The 12,605-nt window shown below is 33.7% G+C and overlaps 1 protein-coding gene across 1 annotated transcript in view; it reads right to left on the bottom strand.

The window, feature by feature from the left end:
- Positions 1–12,605, bottom strand: part of LOC105551585 (contactin-5-like) — a 1,043,690-nt gene that overhangs the window by 458,091 nt on the left and 572,994 nt on the right. The window lies entirely within an intron of this gene.

The following is a 12,605-nucleotide window of genomic DNA, read 5'->3' as shown; positions in this document are numbered from 1 at the left end:
TTAGCCAGGATGGTCTCGATCTCCTGACCTTGTGATCCGCCCATCTCGGCCTCCCAAAGTGCTGGGATTACAGGCTTGAGCCACCGCGCCCGGCCACTTAAAACCATCTTTATCCCTGATCTGGACCATTCAGATGGTCCAGCATACCCTAGAGTCACAGCGAGGTTAAAGCCATACTATAAGCCTACTCATCAACCTGAACACTTCATTGATAATTAACTAACTGCTCTGACAAATTTCAGTGTGAAAGCTATAACGAAAATTAGAATGGAGAACATTCTTTTCCAAATAATAGAAAAGAAAAATCTTCTGGTTGATATCTATGTTAAATATCATCAGATATGAAAGTTGACAGTTTCAAAAAGTCGATTGTTAACTTTATTAATGGCTAGCAAAATAGGATTTTTCTCCAAGAGTTAAAATAAACAGAAAATATATGGCATTTATCTCTTTCATTCTTGTACTTAGTTATACATGCTTTGTTTTACATATGATATATAATCCATATTTTGGTCCTGATAAAACTATAAAATTTGTTTAATATCAAGGAGATCAGGAATCTTTCCTTGCATTCTGCATCCCACTTAAGTCCGCTTGTTTGAGTGCTCAATGAATGTAATTGTCTTTCCACTTAATATTCCAAAGAGACCTGAATTTGAACAGGTGAGGCACAGAACATAAGCTGTTTTCTTGCTCACAAATTATTCAAGTGACTGCATAGGGGCAGTTCTCCAGATGCTCATGCTAAGCAATAAAATAATCCTTACCATAAACAAGCATATTTTGCAGTAGTATTATTGTGGTACAAATTTATTTCTGCTTAACAAATGATAATATAAACATTCATTCACAAGTTCTCATGGACACTTGATACAATATGAATTATTGGAGCATTACTTTACAATAATAAAGAAAATCAATGTATTATTAATCTTCTACCAGGAAGGATGTATTGTTGTTGAAAATAATCGTGCCAGAAAGGGTTAGTCCAGTTTAAAGAAGAGATAATGTCCATGTCATTGTCTAGAATCCAAAACACTTTTGATGTACATTGCTTACTCCTTAGCCAATACTCAAGGGGAAAAATATTTTTCAATAAATATTTTCTTATGTAAAAAGTAACATTTAGCTGATCTAATCAGTTAGTTAATTTTTTCTTTAATCTCCAATACACTGAGGCTCTTATTTCTCTAGGATGCAGAACGTGGCTCTTTAGTTGATAGTTTAATTTTATATCACCCCAGGAATTTGTGATTATTATAGAAACCTTTTAACATTTTCTTTTCTTTTAAAATAAAAATATCAAAGCTCACTAAGTTCAGGTAATCCAGTTCCCACCGCCCACTGACAAGGAGAAATTAAATTGTCTTCTGATTAATTACACGTCTAATACCGCCAGTGCACAGCTGATAAGAGTCAACTTGGGTTTCCACACAGAGGTAGTCTCCATTATCATCATAACTTCCCCAGGGACAGATACAGTGTGCAAATACATAATTTTAATTTGATCATGGAGGAGCCATAATCCATTTCTCTTTCTCAATTGCAGTAGGGAAGTCAGAATTTATATTAGCAGGCACCTGTTTTCTGTAACATTTCTGTTTTCATTTTCCTTTGTAAGTTCTTAGGCAGCACTAACTGGCAATGACAAAGTTCTGTGCAATTTACCACACTGCCACCAAGAAGGACTGTATTTGTATAAGCTTATCAATGACAGACACTCTCTGTTCAACAGTATATCATCGTCTTGGCAGAAGGAACAAACTGTCACCTTTCCAATAAAATGGATTTAACTCAATGAAGGAGAATGGGGTCAAAGTAGAGAGAAAAAATGCCTTTGGTTGTTGTTGTTTTTAAAGCAATACAGCTGACATTAGAAGCATCTGAAAGTGATTCAGAAGAAAGAAACTATATGTATTAATGTAGGTCTAGGAAGGAGGTCACTGTGGCTCCAGGAATTAGATTTCCTCTCTTTTCTCACCTTCATATTGTCTGGTATGTTGAAAAGCATTGCTATAGGAGACAGTTCTCCCATCATTCTTCTACTAGGTACGATCTACAGACAGATAGAAACTTTCCGAGCCTCATCCCTATTGAGAAGAAAAAAATACTTTACTTACCCAAATGCATAGATACAGACTACTTAAACCTCAAATTATTTTTGAGTCTAAGATTTATAAATTTAGTCGGGGAAAAGATATTAATATACCTAGTTTTAATAAACCTAATTAAATATTATTCTTATTTAGTCTACAACTTTTGCTAGAAATATATAAGTAAATTTAGGATGTTGACAAAAATATTTGCTGGTACTAAGGACTGCAAAATGGATGCTTTTTCAAAAACCTCCAACCAAATGATAGAAAGTTAATGAACTAATGATCATGGCTTTCCAGCCTACTCTAATAATAAATACTAATAATATTTGTATATGACATATCTCCCATGCATTATTTTCCCTGATCTCAGGGTCCTATTAGGTTGTTCTATTAAAATCTCTATTACACCAGTCAGGAAATAGTCCGACTCATATTAATGACTTCAAATACATAACCCTTTTCTGCAAATCCTCTTTAATGTGCTGGCCACTGCTAGTCTCCGTGTCTTTCCATCTCATTTCTTACCTATATTTTTTAGTTTAACTAAACACACAACCAAAAAATGATAAAAGTAATAAAAAAGAATGTGACATTAAGTAAAATTTATAGGAAGACAAAACATGATGGGAAAAGAGATGAAAGTGATCCTGCTAACCCTTGTGCATGTGTGTTAGCTCGTTTTCTTACGTGTCTATAAAGAAATATCTGAAGCTAGATAATTCATAAAGAAGAGAGGCTTAATTGGCTCCCAGTTCTGCTGGCTGTAGATAAAGCAGGCACTAACACTCTTGGCTTCTGGTGAGGGCTTTAGGAGGCTTGTAACAATGACAGAAAGCAAAAGAGGAGCTGGTATATCACACGGTGAGAGCAGGAGCAAGCAATAGTGAGGGGGAAGGTGCCACACTCTTTTAAACAACCAGATCTCAAGTTACTCAGAGTGAGAACTCACCCATTACCAAGAGGAGGGCACCAAGATATTCAGGAAGGATCTGTTCCCATGATCCAAATACCTCCCACTAGACCTCACCTCCGAAATGGGGGATTACATTTCAACGTGAGATTTGCAGAAGACAAATATCCAAACTCTTTCGGCATGCTAACAAGCCAAAACAATTTCAGATAGTTATTCGCCTTCATAAAGCTACTCTCATTGAAAGCAATAATATCACTATTATTGTTAATTGTTTATACCACTGTATATGACCTAAACAGATGTCATACATGGTTTTGTGTTCCACCTATAGGTATGAAGGGAAAACTTCCCTTCTGCCCTCTGAAGGTTGGCTGAAATGTACTGACAATGGAAAGAACAACAGAAGAAAAGGCATACAAATTTACTAACATGCATGGGGGAAAATCATGGGAGAATGATTACCCAACAACCCAATCAGGTTCACAATTGGATATTCTCTTCTTCATTGGAAAGAGAGAGATGGGAGAATGCAGGCAACTTTGAGGAACAGTAAATCATTTTTTTAGAGAACTGAATGGGCCCAAAGAGCACACCATGGTTTGTAAATGGTTCTCTTTGAATACCAAGTGGTAATGGGGAACAGAAAATAGCAAGGGCCAAGGTTCCTCTGAGCTCTGGGGCAGATGACAACAAATTGTGGGAAGGTGAGGGGTGAATCTTCACTGAAAACAAAGGTTGTCTTATTATGTATACGAAGTCTCTCGAGTAATCTCTCGAATGTACCCTCGGAAGAATACATGAAAAGTCTATCTGGGCATGGTGACAACTTTTAGTCTTTTTCTCTTCCCTGCTAGTTAATATTGCCTGATCATTTGATGAGATTCCTGAGGAGGAGGTTTTGAGACAATTGCATTTCTTTTGGAAGAAATTTCCTCAATCAGATAAGGGCACTTCCATAGAAAGCCCCTCCCTGCCCTTGAGAGGAGAGAAACAAGGGAAAGTTGGAAAGTCCTTGGTTATGAGGCAGCTTCTAGGGGCTTCCAGTTTCCTTTAAGACAAGTTGAAAGTGCTCAGCACGACAAAGCATCATATTTTGGGTTATTGTTCTTTAAGTTCCAACACATGAATAAAGAACAATTTATAACTCATAAAAAGGAACCTATTTGTACTAAATATTATTGTGATGTAGCTATTTAAATGTTAAATACTTATAAATAAATTAGAATACTTACTGACCATAGTCTAAAAAGAATATGATAGTTAAAAAACCCATTGGCTGGAGAAATTCTGCATAACAGAGTAAAGGAATGCAAAATTTTAGTTTTTGTTGTTGAGTTTGTTTAAACATGGAGACCGAATAAAAAGCAATTTACAAAGAGCCGAAAACCATCAGGAAAGCTGCTTGCAAATTGAAAGTAGATAAATCCTGGACCATACTGTCTTCTTCCAATTGCTATCTCTGCACATATTGGGGGATGTATGTGTTCTAAAAAAGAATTTTCAAATAGAACAATAACAGATTTTGACACAATAGAGATTAAAATGTTGATGCTTTTTTCACATATATATTAATAGGCTACAGTAATTATGATTTCCTCAAATGATTTCACATATTCCTTGATAAAAGCTTGGATTTTCTTCAAGTTAATTAATTTCACATTAAGAAAAATAAATTAATTTACTGAGTTTTAAAGATTTTTGTCATTTTTTTTTAAAACATTCAGCTAATGAGTTTAGGTCACAGTTCTTTCACTGCTACTGTACTTGAAAATGAGGATAGAAAGAAATATTTAGTCTACTTTACTTTTGCTATAAACAGAATTGTTGGCCAGGTGTGGCAGCTCATGCCTGTAATCCCAGCACTTTAGGAGACCTAGGTAGGAGGATCGCTTGAGGCCAGGAGTTCAAAACCAGCCAACATAGTGAGACTCTGTCTCTACAAAATAAAAAAATTACCCAGATGTGGTGACACATGCTTGTAGTCCTAGCTACTTTAGAGGGTGAAGTGAGAAGATCGTTTGATCTCAGGGATTCAAGGTTTCAGCGAGCCATGATGGTGCCACTGCACTCTAGCTTGGGTGACAGAGCAAGACCCCGTCTAAATAAATAAGTAAATACAACTTTAAAAAAATCAACAGAATTGCTTCATTTGCATGTAAAACAGTCACAGAAATATATAAATATGTGTTAGAGTAAAAAATGAGCGCACATTTTTCTTACTGCTCTTCGTGCTCTCTGTATAATGTGCTTTTGCAGCTCCTCTCTTGAAGAGATTGAATCTACTTTACCATCTCTTGAATCTGACCTTGGTTCTTGGGATTTGCTTTGTCCAGTGAAATATTAGCAAATATAATAGAGCCATGAAAAGTGCTTGTTGATTGGTGTTTTTCCTGTTTCTTCTTGTACCTAAAAGTCCTGCAATCACAACTACATCAAAGATCTTGAGCTAGCCTTCTGGATGATCAGAGACATGACCAAGTCATTCCCATTGCCTTTGCTAACAAGGCATCAATCACGAGCAATGTGAGTAAAGCAAATGGCACCATCCAGTGGGTCATGGGTACTGCAGAGATAAACTGAGGCTGCCCAGACCAGAAGAACCACCTAGCTAACCCTCAGAATTGTAAGAAAGAATACATGCTATTTTATTTTAAGTGAATAAATTGTGGGGTGATTTGTTATACTGCAAAAGCTAGCTAAGGCAATATGCATTCTTCATGTACATTGGGCATAAAGTGAATTGAAATTCCATAAACAGTTTCTCCAGCCTTAAAACACATATCCACAAATGGAAAGACAATATTCCTTCTCAAATTTTTGTCTTTTCTGAAGTATCTACCGTTCTTTCTCATTTTCCTAGGTTTATGTTCTCAGAAAACAGATTTGACAATAATTGTCTAATTTTCCTCTTCTACTAACCAATTCACAACTCACTGCCCTAACACTGGGGTTTCTACTACTTCATTAAAGGTAACTATTACTATCATTAAAACAAAAGAGTGTAGTACCAATCGCATTTAAACTTCCCAATGCATTGCCACTGCTCACCACTTTCTTTCTGGAGATGTTTTGCTTTCCCTCTTTCCCGCCGTTCCCCAAAATTTATAATTTGCCTTTCATTCTTTTCAGCCTGTACTTCCTCTCTCCCCTTAAAAAAGTACATGCTACTCAGACATGCTTCCTTGTCTTATAACTCATTATTACATCCATAGTTCTTGAGTGGTTATTTCCTTTCCCATATCTTAAAATGTCATCTATGCAAGAATGAATCACAGATTTACTTTTAGCTTGGTCATCTTCCTTAAATTTTAGATACTTTTCACCTAAGGGTATTATAGACATCTAAAGCTCAACATATACATTGTTGAGCTCAGTATTTCCCAGATTTAAATCTGCACTTCCCATTTTATTCAGAATCCAAGTAAATGGCAAGATCATCTACACTTATAAGCAAGGTAAGAAACTATTTTCTTTAACAATAAATATTTAATAAATTACAAAGTCCTATATATTTTAATGCCAATATACTTTTAAATATTTCACTCTTGTTGATGCTCTTCACTGTAGTCTTATTGCAGGCCCTCATAATATTTTGTTCAAGTATTCAGAATGTTATGCTTAGTCTAATTAATTCTCATATATTCATAACCAGTTTTTCCTATTAACATCTTATGGTGGTAGGGAACATGTATCACAATTAATAGATCAATATTTCTATTTTATTTTTGACAAATGTAGAGGAGAAAAGATAATTTATTTTTTTTCTGTGCACTTAATAGTTCTTAACTAAGACTTCCTGTAACAAAAGACAGACCAACAAGAGTAAAAAAGTTTATTAACATGTATATACCCTGTATATGACTGATAACTCAGAGAAATACATAAATGTCTAGAGGAGATCTCAAAGAAAATAAAACTAAACTTTAGGTTTCAATATCATTCCTTTTAAGTAGAAAGGAAAAAAGAGTTCAAGGAAGGCCCAGCTAAGATAAGGTGGACAGAAAAGCACCTTACACAAAGGTAAGATTTGCTATGCAGATTTAAATCAATGCCTGCTTTATTGAGTATGAGTCTCTAGTAACTTAATTGTCCTTCTCTTCTTGGTGCAGAGAGAGCGAGCAACACTCTTACAAACAGATATTTCTTATACAAACACGCATTTTTCTTACAAAAGGGCAACTTCTCAGAGCCAGTCCTGTGCCTGCAGTTTTTCAAAATAACCAACTCAAAATAACTAGTATGCCAAGGAGGCTTATTTTGGAGTGGTATACTCTGATCTCCGTCATATTTTGGGAGTGAAATGTCCTGAGCATTATCGCTAACATACATACGTGACTGAGATTTCCTTAGTATTTATGTAATGCTCTTTTATCTCTTATGAAATCCCATCAAGTATACCACATTACATTTAGTTATCATGTCTCCTTTGTCTCCTTTTTCCGGGCAAAAGTTACCCCAATTTTCCTAAGTTTCGATGATTTTGAAAGTTTTGAGGAGTACTAGTCAAGTCTCCTTTTTTAAAAATTAATCCTCCTTAGAAAACATATCTTCAAATTTCTCTGATGACTAGACTGGGGTTATAGGTTCTGGGGAGGAAAACCACAGAGGTCAGCTGTCATTCTCAGCATACCAAGGGTAATATCATTAACATGACTTATCTCTGCTAATATTGATCCTGATTATTACCTGGCTGAGGAAATGTTTACCAGCTTTTTCCACCGTAAAATCGTTTCTCTTTTGGTCCCCATTTCCCATTCTGTACTCTTTGGAAACAAGTCACTATGCACAACGAATATTTAAGAAAAGAGACATTTATTTCATACCTCCTTGAGAATGAAGTATCTACATAAATTATTTGAAATTAATCTACATAAAGATTGATCAATTTTCCTGATTCATTATTTATCTAATCTTTTATCTATATCAATATGGACTTATGAATATTCATTTTATTTGGATTATAGTCCAATACTTATTTATTTATTTATTTGCTGAAATTGTCCCAGTTTTAGTCATTGGGAATTATCCCAGTTGGCTACTACACCTCTTTGACACACCAGTTTCTCATATTCATTATGGTTTTGTTTTGGTTTTGGTTTGTTTGTTTTAGCACTCGCTTACTTTCTGGCACTACAAGATACTCTAGAATGATTTATGCATTTCTTGACCCAGTCCTAGAATTAGGCTTTTGTCTAAACAGCCCTGGCTCCTTTAAGTAGAAAATGGTATAAATGGTATTAGAAACTTAGAAACTGAAATCTTGACACTTTGTGTGTTGGTTGCTACTTAGACACATAGCTTCTAATCCTTCTCAGCTGTAAGATAAGTGAAATAGGTATTAGTATATCTACGCAAGTACACACACACACACATTTATATGTGTGTGTGTGTATATATATAAAACTATATGTATCTATATTAAGCTAAATATTAATTTATACTGAAGTCTCGAATTCTAATCCATTATCACATGTATAGTTCTAAACTTTTTCCCTTGCTTATCTGTAATCTCCCACACCAACAGTGAGAAACCTGACCTCCATCATCTGCCTTCCATGGACTTAGTTGTTCTAGTATACACGTTTATGGATTTTAGAAGTGCTAACATGGGAAAAAATGTTGTTAACTAGAGTACAGTGCTTAAGTATAGTATCTTTTGCTTTTAGTTTTGCAGACACATTTCCGAAGTTATTTAAGTCTGTTTTTCCCCTAGTTTCCCTAAGTGAAGTTGCTTCATATTAATAATACAGGCCAGGTGCAGTGATTCATGCCTGTAATCCCAGCAGTTTGGAGGTCGAGGCAGGCAGATCACCTGAGGTTGGGAGGTTGAACCAGCCTGGCCAACATAAATACAAAAATTAGCTGGGCATGCTGGCACACATCTGTAATCCCAGCTACTTAGGAGGCTAAGGCAGGAGAATCACTTGAATGCTGGAGGAGGAGACTGCAGTGAGCTGAGATCGCTCCACTGCACTCCAGCCTGGAAGACAGGGTAAAACTCCATCTCAAAATAATAATAATGATAATGATAATACAGTTAGATTCTTTGTCATAGTCTGCTTTTTGTCCTCAGATCCTCTGACCTGCTACTATATATTTTTTAAATATGCATACATTATGGTTCACTCCATCCTGGAAAGTTCTAGTTGGTTTTGATAAATGTGTAATGTCTTGCATCCACGATTATAGTGTCATACAAAGTAGTTTCAACACCTAAAAAATGTCCTTTGCTTCATTTACCCATTCAACCCTCTTCCTGACCCTGGCAATCACTGATCTGTTTATAGTCTCCATGGTTTTTCTCTTTCCAGTTGTTATGTAAATAAAATCTATAGCATGTAGTCTGTTCAAACTATCTTTTTTCAATTAGCCATTTGTATATAGAACCCATTTTTATGTTTGTGTAGTTTGATATTGGTAATTCATTCTTTTCTTTTTTTTATCACTGAATAGTATTCCATTGTATAGAATTCCATAGTTTATTCACTTATTGAAGGACATTTGTTGTTTCCAGTTTGGCATTATTATTAATGAATCTCCTGTAAACACTTACATGGCATTTTTTTGTGTGGACATAAGTTTTCAAATCAGTTAGGTAAATGCCTAGGAGACCTACTGTTTGATCATATGACGAAACTGTATTTAGCTCTGTTAGAAACTGCAAAACTGCCTTCCAAAATGGCTATACCATGTTGAAATCTCACTGTCAATGAGAGTTCCCATCAATTTGTATCTTCACCAGAATTTGGTATTTTTTAATTAATTTTTATTTATTTGGATTTTAGCCATTTTGATTTGTGTAGCAATATATCATTGTTGTTTTAATTGTGAATTCATTTTTAATATAAGGTTTCATGTCCTTGTGAAAGTTGCCAAGCTTTTATGACTACCTGTAGTGAGTTTTCAAACATAAAGTTATGTAAGAGTTATTTTTCTGTTTCTTAGACACACCCGAGATAATCCATAGATTTTCAAAAAATGAATAAATAAAGCAAATATGGAATACAGTCAGGGTATTCTTTTACTTCTTCAGTTAGTCTTTTTGGTTCAAACAGCACCAACAACGTAAAATATGCTCGTGATCCGCAGCTCAATGACCCTCATTTTCTGTAACAGTAATTAACTCAGTGTACCAAATATAACCAGTGAAAATGAAATAATAAAATACTAAATAACAAAATAGTGAGGACAATAGAGAGTATAAGAATTAACCAAGGAACAAAAGCAGAATAAGGGCTCTACCTCCAAAATAATATGATAAAATGAGGATGAAGGCAAATGAAAGATTTTGAACATAATCATTCTTGATAAATGATCCTTTCAAGTATCCTAATCAATTTTACTTTAAACAGATATCTACAGCAAAAAAGAAATTCGTCTGTTTAAAAAAGTAACTGAATATTTGCTCCACATCAACTGCAGATATGATGATTAAAGATCAAATCCCATGTAACAATTATACATGACCTTTGTTTTCAACTTTTCTTTCTGCTTTGCCTATAACATTTGAAATACCATTTATATCAAAATTCTGCCTAATTATTTCTGTCTTCCAATGTTTCCTTTACTCCACAAAAAGAATAGTAACTTGATTCCAGTATTAGCTGGAAATCTAGCAATCATGGACCCCATATCAGGCTGAGTACTTTTATTTTTGTTTCCACAACCACTGTATAATGGCTCTTTTGCAGTGATTGTTTAAAGAAATAATATTGGACAAGTAAAAGAGAATGAAACTTCAGAGTGTTATTATAGACTGCCACCTTCTTTCTTTCTAGCATTGTCAGATTAATAAATAAAAGCACTGGACATCCATTAAATTTAAATTCTAGATAAAATGGAATAAAATATTGCATGAAACATACCAGAACTAAAAACAAAACAACAACAAAACACACACACACAAATATCTTTTGAAATCCAAATCTAACTGGGTGTCCTTATATTTCATCTTGCAACCCTACCTCCATCTCCATCAGTTGGCTTGTAAGTTCAAGAGGAAAATGACATTGAGAAGATAAAAGAGAAACAGCTGAGATCATTAGGAAAGACAGTAATGCTGCACACACACAAAAAGAAACCCAACACTGAATAAAATATCTGAAGACTCCTGATTTCTTTTTTAAGTAACCATAATATTGATGAATCACAGTTTTCATTTAACTCTTAATGCCTTTGAGATATCTCACCATTTCATATCATAGATGTCTCTACCAACATTTTATAGAGGTCTCCTTTTTCCTTGCATGTCTCTTATTCAACCTGTTTTTTCGGTAAGCAACGTGTTGAACATATAATAGTGCTAATATATAAATAATTACTTTTTTTGTTTGTTTTTGCAGTTATTTAATTACTAGTATTGCAATAAAAAGGCTTTTATATATCTTGTAAGAGCATTCAGATAAGTGCAGTTATGCTGCAGATATTATATTCAACACATAACTTATATAACTGAAATACTACATTTATTTCTGTATGTAAAGAAATTCTTTTAGATTTCAAATAACATTTTGGAGCATAATCTGATTGTAAATTGAGAATTGCCTTTTCAGTTATGAGGAAGATTCATACATCACACATAATTGAAGTTATACTTTTGGTACATTACGGATAGTAGTAATAGTATAAAGGCTAAAGAATAACTATTATAAAATTATAATTTAAAAATATAGCTCAAATGATTCTAAAAAGAGTTTATATTTACTTCTATTTGGGTTTGTTCTTCTATCAGTCCTTTTTCTTTAGATAATCTGCAGTTTTCTTCATATTACACCATATAGGAAAGATTTAGTTGACAGGAGAATGTGTTTAGTTCTTTGAAATAAAGAAATTTAATATAATCAATTAGATATTTTTGTTGCATGGTAATATAACCATATAGAAGTTGAGGCAATATGAGTGATCATATGTGAATAATGTGCATGTTCTATATCTTTATATAGCTTTGTATTCTATATGTATGATCACAAATATATATCTTATACATGTATTATCCTCATATATATGTATATATGGTATATATATGTATATATATCAATATTTGCATAGAGTACTGAATGACCATATGTATCAAAACGAATATTTTATTGCTTTAAAAATATATTTAGTATAATTAGCACATTAAAAACATGTTTAAAATGAAAGCATTGCTTTCAGTCTAAAATTATCAGCTGTTACATATTATTTCAGACTCTCTTATCATACATACTATCTAAATTTAGCCCACAATATAGGTACTGATTTAGATATAATCAAGCTGGAAATGTTACATGCATAGCACTTAAATTATGACCACAAGTTAATTTCTAATCATTCTTCAGTTAAAACAAATAAACTCTGACATATTAACTTTCAGCATTATGATATTATTACTGCGAATACTGTCAACTCTTCTTCAGAATAAAATATCTCATTTTAGAGTCGAGATATAGAAAAATAAGTTTAATCAAAACAAAGTCAGAGAAGGTGAGACAATCAGAAAAAATATATTGTGTTAGAGATTCCTTTAGACAATATGTTATATATAATAAAGCTAACCAAATTCTGTTTTATATGGTGAAATTTAGTATTGTAAGGGGACACTTTTTTTTTTT

This window comes from Mandrillus leucophaeus, unplaced genomic scaffold, assembly GCF_000951045.1.
Source record: "Mandrillus leucophaeus isolate KB7577 unplaced genomic scaffold, Mleu.le_1.0 Scaffold528, whole genome shotgun sequence".
Taxonomy (NCBI): domain Eukaryota; kingdom Metazoa; phylum Chordata; class Mammalia; order Primates; family Cercopithecidae; genus Mandrillus; species Mandrillus leucophaeus.
This window is presented reverse-complemented; position numbering and strand designations above follow the sequence as displayed.